At 37.7% G+C, this 18,784-nt stretch overlaps 1 pseudogene across 1 annotated transcript in view; it reads left to right on the top strand.

Annotated features, from left to right (window-relative positions):
* Positions 1–472: 472 nt before the first annotated feature.
* The window catches only part of LOC143227871 (Na(+)/H(+) exchanger beta-like), a 74,886-nt pseudogene continuing 56,574 nt past the window's right edge, over positions 473–18,784 (top strand). Inside the window, exons 1-4 of the transcript XR_013015117.1 lie at positions 473–717; positions 15,404–15,595; positions 17,059–17,385; positions 17,847–17,892. The product of XR_013015117.1 is annotated as a Na(+)/H(+) exchanger beta-like (transcript). The remainder of the gene's footprint in view (positions 718–15,403; positions 15,596–17,058; positions 17,386–17,846; positions 17,893–18,784) is intronic.

The following is an 18,784-nucleotide window of genomic DNA, read 5'->3' as shown; positions in this document are numbered from 1 at the left end:
GTTTCAGCTGATATAGAGAATTAGTGTGTGTTTTTGTGAAGTATTTTGATCTGTCTAAGATATAACGTATTTTGACTTACATGTAGAGAGTAAGTTGATTATTTTACATTAGTTTGATGCAGTTAGTGCCATTTGTAAGTGTGGCCTATAAGTTCTCACAACGTTAGAACGTGTAAAAACGTAAAGTGAGAGAAAAAGTGATTTATTATAAGTGGACTGGATGTCGAATTACTTTAACGAGATAATTTAAAAGAATTCGCCAACGAAAGAACAACGTTACAAGAATAATATATATATGATTTTAACTTATTTAAGAAGAGTTCTGTACAAGATACTGTTATAATACGGATTAGAGAGTAGAGCGTTAATTAGTTTGACTATTTTAAGCTTTTATTATTTTCGTCTAAGGTAAAACTGCCAGCACGTGCTCCATCCAAATACGTTTAACCACACATTAACGTTGTTGTTTTTTATATACACAGACACCCCTTGCAAGGGAAATGGCATGCGTCGATCTCACTACCGAGAGAACATAGAGCTCTGAGATTCAGTTCACTACATACTTGTGTTGTCGTAGTTGTGTCTAATCCGTTAAAGGATCGTTGACAGCGCGATCAGTAGTCAGAGAAAATAATATCTGCACATTCTGAAAGTTAAAGGAGGCTTCTCTACTATAATAACAGCTAGTTACCATTCGTCTGGGAAAAACAGAATTAGGTAAGACGATACAGCTTTGATTTATATTATGCGTTTGGCTGCTAAACTTATTGCATTGAAGAAATAATTACTATAATTTAAAAACTGCCTATACTATTTCATTTTTGTATGTGCAATGTAATACTGGTGATAACAATATTTTAAAATGATTAATAGCCGACATACAAAGTCTGTTGATTATCACGTATACAAAATACTACGATAAACAATGCCCTGTGTGGAAAGAAAATAAAGTAAGTCCTACACAATTTATCATCAACGAGTTATATAGACAGGAATTATGAATGCATTCTGGTCAAGTGTGTTGATATTAAACTGCAAAATAAAATAACTTAAACATGGCGTGGTACTTTCAGGCAAAAGTACTGTATTTTAGCAGTCTTTTCGTTAAGATAGTTTGAAAACCTTTATAACGTATACTACCTACATCTGTATTATTTTCACTTTCGTATCGCTCTGGACAGTTGAAATCGAACCTTACTAGAAACGTCTGATAAAACAATTAAATAAACATGTTGGAGAGGCCGTCTCCGTTGCAGAATGATGTCCGAACTTTACTTGTGGCTATATAATGTACTCTATATGTCTTTCTTATTGTTACAAATACCGTTCGTTTTTCTCCTGTTGTTATAAATAGTTCTACTCCACTCCTATTGTTACAAGTACTGTCGACTTCTGACTATCGCTGTGTTTACATTGTATTTATATCTTGTTGATTTGAGTATTATTGTTATTGAGTTTTGTTTTCTAATTAGTTAAAGGCCCGGCATGACTAGGTGGTTAAGGTATTCGACTCGCAATCAGAGGGTCGCGGATTCGAAGCTCCATCACATCAAACGTGCTTGCCCTTTCAGACGTGAGGTTGTTATAAAGTGACGGTCAATCCCACTATTCAGTGGTAAAAAGTAGCCCAAGAGTTGGCAGTGGGTAGTAATGATGACTAGCTGTCTTCCCTCTAGTCTTACACTGCCTATCGCAGATAACCCTCGTGTAGCTTTGCGCGAATTTCAAAAAACAACAAACAAACAAACAATCAAACTAGAAACACAGTTCATTAAAAAAAATTAATCAGTTTTAATGGAATCTGAGATAATTTTGTGTACTTTTCAACAACTTTGAAAATAAAACGTTTATATGCTCAGTGAACATTTTCTCAACCCTCCGTCACCCGCCTCCACCAGTATCTCAGCGGTGATTCTGATAATACTAAAAATCAGCTTTCGATACTCGTGGTTGGCCTACCACATATAGCCTAGTGTGTAGCTTTGTACCTAACAATAAACAAATCCTCAACACGTAGCGTAGATTGTTTAAGCATGACATCTACACAGCAGGTTAAATTGAGTGAAAAAAACAACAATAGACTAATCCGGAGTTGGATTCCCTGCGGTGGATAACGTGGTGATGGCGTATTGTGTAGCTTTGTACTAAGGAAACCAAAACGACAACTAATTGGACAAAAAGTAATATATACACAAATCACTAGAGATTGCTTTAATTAATAAACATTATTTATTTGTTATGTGTTATCAGAAGCTAGAACGTAACTTCTCCCACAAAGACTTTTTATTGAATTAACGTGTAATATTTTATGTCTTAAAAAGTATAAATTTTAGGAACGTCATGTCTGTTGTTCCTTCTCTTCTTTCGATAAACTTTTAAATTATACTTTAATATGTGCATTTTGAAGATAAATTAATTTTTACTGAAACAACTAAAACTTAATTGTTCCCAATGGAAAAGCGTATAAATCAACTGACTTACAGCGCTAAAGTCAACGGTTCAATGGACAACAGCTGACCAGTGTGGCTTTACTTTAAAAGCAGACAAGCAAACACTCGTTAGAGAAATCTCGTAATGAGTGACCGTTATTACCTGAATAAAGACTGTAAGCCTTTAAACAATTTTTCGAACGGATATTTGTTCAGTCTTTAGAACATCACTGTTCTGTGACTTTAACAAAATAGGGTAATCCTCAACTCCTTTGTATATTCAAAAAATAGACCAAGCCACTTAACGTATATTTTTCCATTTATTAATTACGCCAGAGACTGGAAATGCAATAGTAGTTAGGAAGATATGATCGTATTATGTTTAGCCAGCGAGTAACTTTCTTGAACAAATAATAACAAATGGAAAATATTATATTATTTCAATGAGTTGAAAAAAAAAATGTATAAAAACAATACTGAAGTAATGAAAAAATTAACCGCCATAACATCTTTCCTTCCATAGCATATTAGAAACGTCCACAATTAAAAATATATGCAAATACTATAATACCGACCAACGACAGGTTAATATTTCATTCAATTCGTATGTAATATTCTGGACGATTTTTGTTACGCCCTCTGCTGTTTAAATAAATTAGTAACCTTTTGTTTGTTTGTCATAATAATTTGATTAATCGATATTAAGATGAAAGGCTTTATGAGATTCATTATAATACGTAATACTTAGACTAATCTTGTTTGTTTCATTTTTAAAGATACGTATTCAAACTTCGAGTCATTGTTAGGTTTAAAAAGTACTCATGAGGCATTACTTAGATAGTTATAAATATTTTCGAAATAATTTTATACGGTGTGTTGATACTGTTTTAGCGCATTTTGTCGTTGTGCGGGTTCTTTTGGCGTATTTAATAGAAATAATACCAGAACCAGTCCAGGTAACACTAATAAATTTATGTTTCGTCTGTAAATATTTGCTATAGCCACATTCACTTCTATACAAGCCGTAGTCCTAACTTTAAAAACAACGTTTTAATAGAAACTACTATACTAATACCACCTACGCCTAATGTTTGTAAATAAACTTGCATAATTTTCTTGCTAATAGGCGCGATAACTGTCATTACTAACACCGAATAACTTCTATGACACTGAACTGAATCACTCATTGAACACTCAACACAGAGTCTAGGCTCTAAAAACATCTACAGTAGTCTAAGAAATTACTCAAAATTTATTAATATTATTTTTTAAATAACTTAAAACACGGCCACGTTAATTAAAGTTAGCGCTACTTCACAAAAAATGTTGAATTGACGAGTGCAGAATAGGAATGATATTAATTAGGACTATCAAATGCTTTTGTGAGGAAAAATGTCAAACTCCTTCAGTTCGGTTTTCACGCTTTGTGTCTTATAGCACTAACATAGTGTTGTAATGTTTTAACGATTTTCGAAAAAAAATTCGTGTTGTTTTTCCTATAGGATTTTTTAGTTCAAAATTTCCCATTTAATTAGTTGTGACGCACTGTTGCCACTTTCGGGAAATTTATAAATTAGAAAATTACGTTTTGATTGTCCTTAGAAACTTTGGACGGCTTGTAATGAGTATTAAAATGCATTCGGGTAACTTATACTATGTTCCCCAACTGGTATAGCAGTAAGCCTACGAATTTACAATGCTAAAATCCGGGGCTCGATTCCTTTCGGTGGGCTCAGCAGATAGCAGGTGTGTTAAGAACGAAATTATGCTATTAAAAAATAAGTAGTTTGTAAAATTCTGTGAAATGAATAATTATTTTAATTTTTGTGTCAAAATGATGTAGTATGTTTTGTGTATTGGCCCGGCATGGCCAAGTGAGTTAAGGCGTTCGACTCGTAATCTGCGGGTCGCGGGTTCGATCCCCGTTGCACCAAACATGCTCGCCCTTTCAGCCGTGGGGGCGTTATAATGTGACGGTTAATCCCACTATTCTTTGGTAAGAGTAGCCCAAGAGTGGGTGGTGATGACTAACTGCCTTCCCTCTAGACTTCCATTGCTAAATTAGGGACATCTAGAGCAGATAGTCCTCGTGTAACTTTGCGCGAAATTGAAAAACAAATTATATTTATAAATATGTTCTTAAACTTAATTTACTTAAAACATAGAACAGAACATAAATATATCTTCTAGTTACGACCTTTGTATTCGCATTGTAAATAGTAATAGTGTATATAATGTATTACAACTGAAATGTGACCGTATTTTACAAAATACTAGTCCACTAAAACACAACCAGGACAGATCACTTTATAAAGGCCAGTTTTATAATCTTGGATATGCTAATATATATGAACGTACGACACATTATTGCAACTTCTGTAAAGTCAGCCAGACACGGCTGAAAGACCAGTATAATAAAATAATAAATATATATAAATGTATAATGTTATAAGATTTAAGCTATTTAGACTAAATATATATCATATATATTTTTCTGTTATAATTTTCAGCAATTCTAGAACGAGAGAAGTATAATTTATATTTATTTTCTAATTTTTATGGTGGTTAAGAGGTCGGTCAAATCGACCCAACATGTACAGAGATACAATAGTAAAAGTAACAGATAACATAAGTTGGTTTTTAATTATCTAAATGTTACAAATATTTCACATGTGCAGTTTGAAAATGTTTTGATACATAAAAGTATTTTTGGTCTTTAAAAGTAAAGTGTACTTAAATTAGATAAATGTGAAAAGAAATAGTAATGCAATCACCCTCATGCACTAGGTACAGCCGTATTAAACATCATTATTTATACTAATTGCTTAATGCGATGCTAAGCTCTTTAATTAAGAGATGTTCATAATATCTAGCAAACAAGTCCTTAAAAGTTGGCAGTGGATAATCAATAATAACTGTCCACCCCTATGATTCTTTCCAAAACTTAAACTAGAAACTGATTGTTTTGTTTGCTTGACCAATACTTAAGTATATACACGTCCTTTCACCCTATAGTTTTGTTGCTCTAAATCAGCCGTCTTTAATCGAAATAACAAAAACTCAACTGTCTACTTTTACTGTTAGATGAGGCTGTAGTAAATACGTTAGAACGATAACTCCCATGATTTTTTGCGTAGGTTTGCGCAAAAATTTTCATCAAATTTCAGCGGTTTTTTTTAATACCTTTGCACACGTGCTATTATTTAGACCAAATTTGAAAAATTCATAAAAGGTATTATTTGTACATGTTAAAAAAAGGTCAAGACGAACTGTAATCAAAATTGGAGATTTGATGTTTCGCGTATTTCTTAATGGATTGCCTTGAACTTTGGTATATAAAGTAACGGTCCAATAGAGAGCACATTCACGGACGATATTTGGTAGTTTGTATTGCTACAGTCCGTGCAACAGAAAGTGTAAAATCGCTAAACTCTTACTCCTGTTAATAACACACTGTTTGTCCTGCAGGTTATTTTGTCCCTCCCTTTATATACATATTTCAATAACAATGTGCGAAACGTTATTTGGGTGTGCATAAGTTGTTGTTTTTCTACAAGCTTCATGTTAAAAGATTATTACTTTCCATGTGACAGAACTATCACCTTTATGACGGAGTTCTGCAGTGGATGCTAGCTCAGAGAAATGAAGACCTAGGAACTTACCTCTTAGCCTCTAGGTAACTTTATTTGCAAAGGCCCACCCCCCTTCCGAGACGGAAAAGGAATTAGATTAGATCAGATTTATCTGCTACCTTACGGTCACTTGACCATAGTGGACATATGTTGCTTACATTGATTTTTGTTTACATGTTTGTAAAGGCCAAATTCTTCCCTTGCCGGGATAGGACATAGAATTCGGTGTTGAGCACCAGCTTAATTGGCACAGTCCATCTCAGGTTAACCTCCATCACACAACTAGGTTAACTGAAACAGCTGGGGTGAAGTGTCTTGGTTGAGGACACAAGGGCATCAAGTGAACCAGATCTCAACTTGCATTCCTCCAACTGTAAGTCGAAAAAAGCGAAGCCACTGAGCCCTTTATAAATATGTAGCTTGTAATTTTACATTTCAACTAAATAGTTTGTTTGTTTTGAATTTCCCGCAAAGCTACACGAGAGCTATCTGGGCTAGCCGTCCCTAATTAGAGGGAAGGCAGCTAATCATCACCCACCACAAATTCTTGGGCTGCTCTTTTACCAACGAATAGTGGGATTGACTATCACGTTATAACGCTCCTGCGGCTAAAAGTTAGAGAACATTTGATGTGACAGAGATTAGAACCCGCAACCTTCAGATTACGATTCCAGCGCCCTAACCATCTAGCCGTATCGAGTATCAACCAAACAGAGCAATGTGTTATTGACGCATTGTGTCCTTATGTAACACATGTAGCTGCTTGTTTTAACTTGTTTTCGTAGTAGTGAGTAACTTAAAATATTGTGCTATTTGCACCTCTTCTCGGATTTTATCGTTTAAATTTGTAAATTTTCTGATGTTTTACTAGGATTCGTGCGTCTTTCTCTGCGCAAAACAAACAGGGGAAAAGTACTAAATATATTAATTTTGGTTTTTGATCCATTGCTTGTGAGGAAAACTGGCGTCTCTCCAAATACCACATAAATCACCTCGTCTTCTCAGCCTCTATCCAGCGCCACCAGTCAAAGCTCTTCTTCGGTCCTTTCTGTTCTTTACCTAATTAGTTAATTTATCTTCCTTTATATTTACTTTGTTTTCCCATAACGTTATTTTCGGTTTACTTGACTTTCGACACTAGAGATGTTTTATTTGCTTTCAAGTTGCACGAACTTTATAGCTTAAATAGTCATTAAGCTTGTTCTGAATGGGAGACACGATCGGAGTAGCAAACAGAAGATGTAGTCTCTTTTTGGTAATGTACCGTGTTTCAAGTTAACACATTTGGAAATGCTTCATTTAGGCAGAAATGAAAACAACGCCGGATGAGAGGGAACACCACCATAACGCAACTAAACTGTCTTTCACTTTAATTCCGTTAAATAGCGTTCGCTCGATGCTAACATAAAGTAAAAGTTGCTCACCCCTATGGAGAATTGGAAATAGGATAGAGACTTTGAGTTTCTCTTCCCCCATAATAAAAAAAAAAAAAATGTTTTGGAATAAGCCAGTAGAAGTAGTTTCGTTATGTTAAGAACGCCGTATTGGGTAGCAGCAGGTTCGTTTTATTAACGTTAATCAAATATCGTGTTTGAAATGTAAAGAGCAAACTGTCAGTGGTCACGTCATTGAAGTTTGATTAATCTATCTCGTGCGTATTCAAAATGCTTCTCTGCTGAACGCGTGTACATGAAATTACCTAGGCTAAAATTCAAGTTCAGTTCCAACTTGGCGAAAAGGATAATTCTAGATAGACTCACATTTCTGCTTTGAACATATAAGCTTGCTCTAAAACTCTTATTTGGAACAGGAGTTTTTAGAAACTGGTTTTAATGTCGTTATGTTTAAATATAAATATTTTGTGAATCAATGTTTTAGAAAAGCATCACAGCGAGAATAGTTTTAAGAGTAAGATATAATTAGGTGACGTACGCGCACGCGCGGATAATTTGAAACAAAATTCAATAGAAATACTGTTTCACTTATCACTGCGTTTTGGTGTATATTTGCGTGTTCTTATTATAGCAAACTCACATTGGGCTATCTACTGAGTCTACCGAAAGGAATCGAACCACTGGTTTTAGTGTTGTAAATCCGTAGACTTACCCCCCTCGATGTGGTTTCCCGTACGTGGGAGGGGACCTCCCAAGGAAGGTTCCGTTTTTTTTTTTCAGTTTACCTCTTCTAGAATCTAAACATCCATCAACGTGTTTGCCGTGCGTGGCAACCCGTGAAGGAAAGGAGAGGATCCTGGTGGTTGAGGAGTCCAACCCTAACACACAACTTTGGCCTTGAATTCCTGTAGACGGGCGGCCTTGTGTGACCCCCCTGGGTCAATCAGCTGGTCCACTCGGGCTAGGGTCAACGAAGTACTAATGTTGGATATTCTCAACAGTTGATGTGGACATTGTATCTGATGCTGATGTTTTGGTATAGTGCTCATGAAACACTGACGTTGCTGCAGTGTCCTTGTTTGACATTGTAGTGCGTCCCCTCGTATGGATCCATGGTGGGTGGGGTCAGTAGGCACCGAAATTTCCCTTTTGTATTATGGATACTCCAATTAAAAGCTAAATAAAATAGTGAAAAAACAATCTATAGGTAAACGACCACTTCTTGAAGATTCTGTTGTACCTCATTTTCTTATCCTACATTCTCTTTCAGACAAACCTTTAGGGCAAATATCTCCCTTTTTCACTCAGAAGGGACTAGAGGGACTTGTTGGCTCTCCAAAGTCAGTAAAGAAGCTTCGATCTGGTGACATATTGGTGGAAACATCCACATCTCAACACAGTGAACTTCTGTTGCGTTCAAAGTCAATTGGGGATATACCTATTGAGGTTACATTTTATGCTACTTTGAATTCATCACAAGGAGTTATTGTTGAGAGGGTTATGAAGAACATTCCAGAGTCAGAGATTCTCGCTGGTTTCTCCACTCAAGGAGTTTCTGCAGTGAGGCGCATACCTGCTCGCAAAGATGGAATTATGATGCTGACCAATGTCCTCATTCTCACATTTACGTTACCACATCTGCCTGCCACCATCAAGGCAGGTCACCTTAATTCCAAGGTACGACCATACATTCCAAACCCTCTGATGTTTTTTCCAGTGTCAGCAGTTCGGTCACTCGAAGACGTCATGTTCTGGTTCCTTGGCATGTGCTCGTTGTGGTGGCAAGGATCATGATACCTACAAGTGTGAAACAGACTCTCATTGCATCAATTGCAATGGTTCTCACCCGTCCTACTTTCGTTTTTGCCCTAAATGGTTGGAAGAAAATAAGGTGCAGCGTTTGAAAATGATTCATAACATTACTTACCCTGAGGCTCGAAAGTTGCTGTCCACCACCTCATCTCAGACTTATGCTACTGCACTTCGTTCCACAACTAGAGTGAGAGTGCAGACAGATCTCTCTGTGCCTTTAAGAGAATCGTTCTCAAAACAAATGAAAAGTTTTTTTTACCTCCATGGTTAAAAAATTGATGAATCAACTTCAACACCCATCTTTGTCCCTTGCATACATTCCAACAAACCCCAAAATTCACATCCTGTGGTTCCAGATACAGGCATTTCCTCAGATACATCTTCTTCCACCCCAAGATGCAAAACAATCATTCGTTCGCGTCCTCAATCACTGGAATCCCCTTCCAACAGAAAAGACCTCCCCAGTCGAGCCAGGGCAGGATCCATGGAGGTTGATAGACCTCCCTCGAATAAGAACAGTAAGGAAAAAAGACGTGATTGTAAACAGAAGGGTTCACCCAATTCGCCTACACGTAAATAAAAATGGCCACCTTGATACAATGGAACTGTCGAGGTTTACGTTCTAATCTGGATGACATCAAAACACTGATTGCTTTCTACCATCTTGTATGTCTTTCCTTACAGGAAAAACTTCTGTAACCTGCCGATGCAGTCATCTTTCGGCAGTTTTCTTTGTACAGAAATGACAGGCTGTGTGATGGGAGGGGTGGCACTGTTGGTTGATCAGCATGTGCTCACCTTGTCTTTGCCACTCGACACACCTTTGGAGGCTGTAGCCATCCGTGTTTCCTTGGGTCTTGCCATTACTGTTTGTTCTCTGTACCTGTCGCCTGGAGAGATATGTGGTCAATCAGACCTTGATCCTGTCATTAAACAGTTGCCGTCTCCCTTTTTAATCCTGGGGGACTTTAATGGACATCATCCTCTCTGGGGAAGTGCTGATATTGATAGGAGAGGTCGCTCTGTAGAGCATATGCTCTCTGATCACAACCTTTCTATTTTCAATACTGGTTCTTCTACTTATTTTCATGCACCTAGTCAGTCCTTTACTGCTATTGATCTCTCAATTTGCTCCCCTTCATTATTCTCCCATTTTTCATAGAGGGTTGACAATAATCCATGAGGCAGTGATCATTTTCCTATATTTTCAAGAGACACTGGCCGTGGTCAATGCCAACCAACCAGCATGCCCCGGTGGAAGCTGGATCAGGCAAACTGGCCCTCTTTCACTGCTCTTGCAAAACTTGATCCTGCCATCGTCTGTAAGTCATCAATAGACGACTGTGTGGCAGCAGTAACTGACTGCATTATGCAAGCAGCTGCTCAATGTATTCCTAAACCCTCGACACGTTTTCCACTATGTCTTCGTCCGTGGTGGAATCCTGCCTGCCACATGGCACGGAAGGCTCAAAATTAGGCCTGGGATACTTTTCATAGATACTTCACACTCTCGAACCGCATTGCTTTTCCTTTCGCCCATGCACATGCTTGGTGGGTAAGACGTAAAAGCCAGAAGGAATTTTGGATTAAGTTCACAACCGGCATATCTTCTACCACCAGTATCAAAGTCATATGGGACAAAATTTAAAAGTTCAGTGGGCAATATAATTCTGTCCCCCTCTCGATCTTGCTCTCTGATGGCCAGGAAGTAGCTGATACCCGGAGCATCGCCGATACTCTAGGTGAAAACTTTTGCCGAGTATCTAGCACTTTTGTTTGTTCCTCCACCTTTTTAGTCATCAAGACTCGGGCAGAACGATCACCTCTTTCCTTTCGAGCTGATTGTCTCTGTGGCTATAATCGTCCCTTTACACTGGTGGAACTCAAACTGGCCATTCATTGGTCTGGCAGTACATCGGTTGGATGATGATGTACACTATGACATACTGCGCTATCTATCTCCTGCTTCTCTTGCTATTCTTCCGATTGTGTTTAACCAGATCTGGCAGGAGAATGTTTTTCCTGATGCCTGGCACCAGGCTATTGTCCTACCTTTCTCTAACCCTGGGAAGGATCCCAAGTTTTCTTCAAACTATTGTCCAATTGCTTTGATGACCTGTCTCTATAAGACCTTAGAGAGGATGGTTAATGCTCGTCTTGTTTGGTTCCTCTCGCCCACCCAGTGTGAGTTCCGACGACAATGCTCCACCATGGGTCACCTGATTCGACTTGAAACGTTAATCAGAGAAGCCTTTCTCAAACGACAACATCTTGTATCAATATTCTTTGACATTAAGAAGGCTTATGATACAACATGGAGGTATGGCATTTTGCGAGACCTCCATATATATTGGTTACGTGGCCATTTGCCCATTTTTATTTGAATAATATTTAATTGACAGAAGATCCATGTTTGTGTGAGTTCGACACTTTCCTGTTCTTTTCTACAGGAACTTGGAGTTCCTCAGGGCTGTGTTCTGAGTGTCACACTTTTCAGTATAAAGATTAATGCCATCACTGAATAACTCCCTCTCACTGTTGCAAATGGCTCTATGTTGATGACTTTCACATTACATGTCAGTCGTCGAACATGAGGTACATTGAGTGGCAGCTACTGACTGCCCTCAATTGTTTACTGAAGTGGACCACAGAAAATGGTTTTACCTTCTCTCTCTCTAAAACCGTTTTCATGCACTTTTGCCACCAACGGGGTATTCACCCTGATCATGAACTCTGTATCGGTGAAGTTGTGCTGCCTGTTTTTCCTGAGACAAAGTTCTCAGGGCTTATCTCTGGCCATAAGCTGACCTTTATACCACACATCAAGCAGCTACGGGTCAAATGTAAAAGAGCACTGAACATCCTCCGTGTCCTCTCTACCACCACTTGGGGAGCAGATCGACGTTCTGTACTAAAGATATACTGTGTTGTTATTCGATCGAAACTCGACTATGGATCCCTGGTCTATGGCTCTGCCTGGACCTTGGCCTTAAAGATGCTGGACCCCATTCATCATCAAGTACTTCGGCTCTGTACTGGGGCTTTCTGCACTTCCCCAGTTAAGAGTTTATACACAGAGTCTCATGAACCTTCTTTGCACCTCCACCGTTTGGAACTGTCTTTACTATATGCTTCGAAACTTCGTTCCTTACCAAAACATCTCATTTCCTTCTTCGGTGGACCATACTTTTTCAGAACAGACCGTCTGCCATTGCTCCTTTAGGCCCTCGTAACCAGGCGCAGTTGGATGAATTGGGTCTGTCCTTGGATAACATTACTGTATCCACTGGTCAGCCCATCCCACCATGGCTTATTACAGTCTCCAAATGCTACCTTTCTTTAACTCATCTGAGAAAAGCAGATAATACTCCCGATTGGAAGTACCGTCTTTTATTTGCTGAACATCTTTCGAACCATCTTTCCATTCCTACTTAAATCGGGTGACTCTGTGGGCTCTGCCTTGGTTTGTTGTGGTTCAGTGGTTGTGCACATAATCCCCTCTACAGCTTCTGTGTTCACTGCTGAACTGTATGTCATTTCTCTTACCCTGGATCACATAGAAGCTGAGCAGTACTCCGACTGCACTATTTATACTGACTTCCTTAGTTTTCTGCTGGCCTTGGAATCACTTCACGTTGGCTCACACCCTGTTCTCACTGATATTCAAAACCGACTGGCCCATTTCTCATTAACATATACTTTTATCCAGTTTTTCTGGATACCAGGCCATGTTGGTATTCGTGGGAACGAGCTCGCCGACACCGCAGCTAAGTCTATCTGTTCTGGCACTGTCACCGCTGTGCCTGTTTCATACATGGAATATGGCCCTATATTCAAGGCTCGGCTCCGTGCCAGCTGGCAGTCGACTTGGAGTGAGCAACGCGAAAACAAGCCTTTCCAAATAAAACCCTATATTGTACTTTGGCCGTCTTGCTTCTATAATATTTGGAAATAGAAAGTTGTTCTAACTATACTACGCATTGGTCACAGTTTTTTTAACTCATTTTCTTTTATCTGGAACTGATGCACCAGTGTGTAGTTTGTGTAACACTTAAATCACTATCAGCCACATTTTACTTTCTTTCCATCATTACGACTCTCAACGACGGCACTATTTTAAACATGTTCTATCTCAAGGTTTGTCCATAACATTAGACAGTGTTATTGTTGATGGTGACACTGTCCACCTTGATAAAGTGTTTAGTTTTTTAAAGGTCATTAATCTTTTTAATGTCATTTAAGTTTCTAATTTACACATTAAACCTTTTTCACTGTGTTTCGGTAAACACTCAAATAAAAAATATTTGATTTTAAGAATCAAAGTCCTTCTCGTTCGATTTGAAATTGGAAACTGACCGTAACGTTAAATAACTCGAAACCAGGACTGGAAAGACCAACTCTGGGTGACTGGTGATGGTTTTTGTACTTACCTGTTAGTCTTCCTGGTGAGTTATGATTATTACAGTTATGCTAAAGAAAGTCCTTTACAACTTGTATTACTGTAGTTTTTCTCTTAATGTTGCAGAATAGATGTAAACATTGGTTTTATTATATTTGTTTTTTAACTTTGTTTTGTTTTACCGTAATTTCATTTTATGAATTTTACTAAATTTACTTTTAACTTTTTACCGGATGTCTGGCGCTGATAGCATAGCTGCTTTGTGTGATAAAACACTAAATCAACCAACCAACCAACTGTAGACTTACCACTGTACCAACGGTGGACATGTATTTGTAATAAGAGTTGTAAGTTATAGCTTTGTACAGAAGTTCACTAAGTGACATCACGAAGTTTTATACTGGTGACGATGTTGATCGTGGGCGAATTTCAGTAAAGGTAAAATAGAAAGTATGAAAAATGTTCAAGTTGTTTGTTTGCTTTTAAAATTTCGCGCAAAGCTACACCAGGGCTATCTGCGTTAGCCGTCCCTAATTTAGCAGTGTAAAACTAGAGGGAAGACAGCTAGTCATCACCACCCACCGCCAATTCTTGGGCTACTCTTTTTAGCAATGAATAGTGGGATTGACCGTAATATTATAACACCCCCACCACTGAAAGGGCGAACATGTTTGGTGTGACGGGGATTCGAACCCACGGCCCTCAGATTAGGAGTCGAGTGTCTTAACCAGCTGGTCACGCCAGACCACCAGATCGTTGGACTAGTTGTTGAAATCCTAAAAGGAATAAACGTTATCTAAAATCAAGATTCTGTTGAATTAGAGCTCTGTATAGCAGAAGTGTGTCTCGTAATTTAGTCCATAATAATCACGAATAGAACCCGAGAGCCGGATAACTGTTAACTAACCAAATCAGATGTGAGGGTGAACAACAAGGAGATAAGCTACACATTACATCAGCATGATTCAGTTTAGAAGATTCATATATTATACTGTGTTGTTTCTGTAATGTATGTATAGAGTTGGTTTATTTGTCATGTTGGATGAGTGTAATAAAAATAAACTAACCACTCACTTTATCAGCAGAATCGAGAGTACGAGTGACGTCAGACTTCGGTTCTTATTTCCCAGAGAAAATATGAATAGTTGCACTATTTTTCGAGGCTAAATTTATAGATATTTTTTAAATTAAACATTTTCTCACATTGTTATATATGTCACTTGCACATTACACAACCCTTTGAGCTCATAAATTTACTGTTCAAATTTCCTTCTGTACTAAATATTATTAATTAATATTAATAACAAACCATACGTGCCAATCACAAACAAAAGAGGCCCGGCGTGGCCAAGCGTGTTAAGGCGTGCGACTCGTAATCTGAGGGTCGTGGGTTCGCATCCCCGTTGCGCCAAATATGCTCGCCCTTTCGGTGGTGGGGGTGTTATAATATTATGGTCAATCTCACTATTCGTTGGTAAAAGAGTAGCCCAAGAGTTGGCGGTGGGTGGTGATGACTAGCTGCTTCCCCTCTAGTCTTACACTGTTAAATTAAGGACGGCTAGCTCAGATAGCCCTCGAGAAGCTTTGTGCGAAATTCAAAAAACAAACACAAACAAAAGAACGCAATGCGCTAAACACAAACGAATAATTTTATTTCCACTTCCCAAACACTATTGTTAAAGAAACGTAAATATTTAACATTTAATGTTTGTAAAACTTATTTGTTATTTTTTCTAGCTTTGAAGCCTGATTTAAACTCCCCTCAGACTAACAAAGACTTCTTTATGACGACGGTTTTTTTTCTTTCGGCTGTGGTTATTTTCATTGTACAGTTGTTATGCCTGAACTTGTCTGTCAGTACAATCCACCTAGTGGATGTTATAGAAACGACATCTAGCTCCGAGTCTTGGAACAGAAAAGGAATACCAGGTATGTTAAAGAAAACATAACCATTTAATCTTGTGGTTTTTAGCTTCTCTTTGTTTCTTAAATAAACATTGTAATTATCATGGAATATGATATTTAGTTCTGACGTATGTAAGTGATGAATTCAGCTGGGCTGTTCCTCTATAAAACTGTTTTATTTTTGAAGAGAGACTTTTGTTATTGTTAACACCAGGCTAGTATTTCTTTCAAGCTAGGAACAAAAGAGTACTAATGTTTAGAATATAGTTAATCCAGCTAATGCTAAAATAGTATAGACTTTCCCGTTAACTTAATTGACTGTTTTTTGTTTGTTTGTTTGTTTTAATTTCGTGCAAAGCTGCTCGAGGGCTGTCTGTGTTAGCCGTCCCTAATTTAAGTGTAAGACTAGAGGGATGGTAGCTAGTCATCATCACCCACCGCCACCTCTTGGGCTACTCTTTTACCAACGAATAGTGGGATTGACCGTCACATTATAACACCCCCATGGCTGAAATGGCGAGCATGTTTGGTGTGATGGGGATTCGAACCCGCCACCCTCAGATTACGAGTCAAACGCCTTAACCCACCTGTCCATGCCGGGCCCTGTTATTGTTGCAAAATCGAGATATACTTACGGTAAGCTTGGTGTTAATAACTTTTTGTAGAGATAAATGTAATACAATGATATTCTGTGGTTTAATACGACAGTATGGATAGGTTTTTGTGTTGAATGTCACGCAAAGCTACATGAAGGCTATCGGGTTAGCCGTCTCTAATTAAGCAGTTTAAGATTAGAGGGAAGGAAACTAGTCATCACAACCCACGGCCGAACTTGGGCTACTATTTTACCAGGGAATAGGGCGAGCATATTTGGTGTGACGAAATTTTGGAACCCACGATTCTAAGATTATGAGTAGAGCGCCCTAACCATCTGACCATGCCGGGCCAGACCAAAGGGAAAGAAATGTCTGATTTGATAGTATCTTGAACTTTTAGACGAAGGTTAAAGAAGGTACAGATAGACATATGTAACAACAAAATTAAATATTTATATACATATAAAAAATAAAACTACGAATTGTAAATTACCGAACGTATTTGGAGAAACTAATGAGAAAACCAGCTATAATGTTTTGTTAGTTTGTCTTCTTAACGTAAGAGGTAGAGTCAGTGTTTTGAAGGTGCAAGTCCAACCACATTAAAAGCAAACATTTGTATAATTATCAGAGTCATTACTACTACAGATATAATATACAACAATAAAAAAGATTCACCTTTCGAAAGCGCTCGGGTTATCGGGTTTTTATCGTTTTGTATTGAGGCTTCTTGAACCAACATATTTTTTCTGGCATATGTACTGAACTAATTTTTATTATAATTCCTGCAAAAAAGTAATAAAAACACGTAAAAGAAAAGATATGGTTAATATATTTTTCGCTTTTGTTTGTGATATATTTATTATTCTCCCACCCACACCATAATGTTAGCTCGTACTCACCCAACACAACACTACCAGTCTCACTATCCTGAAGCCCCTCATGCTGCATCCAGTGAAACCGTGATAAAACCTTTGATAAGACGTCTATCCTGGACAGAACCAACTGCTGACAAGAGTGTTGAATTCGCACATGACGTCGAAGAAGATGGGAGGAGAAACGGAAGTAACAGGACATATGTAACACAGGAAGCCCACAAGCACGAGGAAGTGGATCATGATAACCACGGCATCCACGTGGCTAGCTGGAGATGGGAGTATGTAAAGACGCCGTTTATTTACACTTCCTTTGTCATTATCGCTGCCTTGTGCAAAGTCGGTGAGTTTAAGTCCCAGTACATAATTCATTTTAACTGGTATAATCTTTGTCGTTGTCGCTTTAGCAAAGTCGACGAATAAACAGAAACAGTTTCTTAATCAGAAATAATACAATATTTCACACTCACCATGGTTGTAAATATGGAGAAGTGACGTTTTGAATCTTTGGTGTAAAAATAATGTTTATTTATGATAATTCCTATTTAAAACATGTGTGTTTTAATACTAAACATATTCGTATGGTCGAATTAATTGTTCACTGTTATTAATTATAATGTTTTACAATTATTTTTGAACATCGTAAACCTAAGACTTAGAAACAAACATTAATTCTCTGATGAACATTTCATGTGATTTCAAACTTGTTGAGTAGAGTTTACGTCTAAACAGAAACTATTTTATGTATATATTCATTGACAACTACAAGTGTTTTTTAATTATTTTTATGTTAATATGTTTCAGGATACCACCATGCAAATTTTCTTTCCACCGTATTGCCGGAGTCTTGGTGAGTTCTGAAATCCTCCTTTGGTTTTCCGTGTTTGTTTGCTTGTTTTAGATGTTTGTGTAAAACTATACGAAGGCTAGCCGTCCTTAGTTATGAACTGATATATTAGAGGGAAGGCAGCTAGTCAGCAACACCACCACCAATACTTGAATTGTTTAATCGAAAATTGTGATCTGGCCATTGCTCTTAAAACGCACCTTGGGTCTAAAAGTGTGAAACGTAACTTCGTGGCAACGGGACGCGAACCATGGACACTTCGATTCATAGTCTGACACGCTAGCTAATAGACGACACTGAACCTCACTCTCAATCGTAATTTCAACATTTCTATACTTTTTTTTAAATACATAATTTTGATAATACACGCTTAAGCCTAAATTATTTATTAATCTCTATTCAATTTACAGTAATACTTTAACTTGGCTTTTGTTTCACTAAGAACACATTTAAATATATAAATGCAGTTATTGAATATTCTAACACTTTTAAATACCCTTGCTTTGTTGATCAGACATCTTACGTTCAATGAAACCTACTAAAACCGAACACAAACAAATCTCAGTAAAATATGTGCTGCTGTTTATATTGGTGGCTGTAACAGCTGTCAGTAAAATATGTGCTGCTGTTTATATTGGTGTCTGTAACAGCTGTCAGTAAAATATGTGCTGCTGTTTATATTGGTGTCTGTAACAGCTGTCAGTAAAATATGTGCTGCTGTTTACATTGGTGTCTGTAACAGCTGTCAGTAAAATATGTGCTGCTGTTTACATTGGTGTCTGTAACAGCTGTCAGTAAAATATGTGCTGCTGTTTACATTGGTGTCTGTAACAGCTGTCAGTAAAATATGTGCTGCTGTTTACATTGGTGTTTATACAGCTGTCAGTAAAATATG

The sequence above is a fragment of the Tachypleus tridentatus genome, chromosome 10, assembly GCF_004210375.1.
Source record: "Tachypleus tridentatus isolate NWPU-2018 chromosome 10, ASM421037v1, whole genome shotgun sequence".
Classification (NCBI taxonomy): Eukaryota; Metazoa; Arthropoda; class Merostomata; order Xiphosura; family Limulidae; genus Tachypleus; species Tachypleus tridentatus.
The sequence above is the reverse complement of the archived record's forward strand: the minus strand, read 5'-3'. Positions and strand labels throughout refer to the sequence as shown.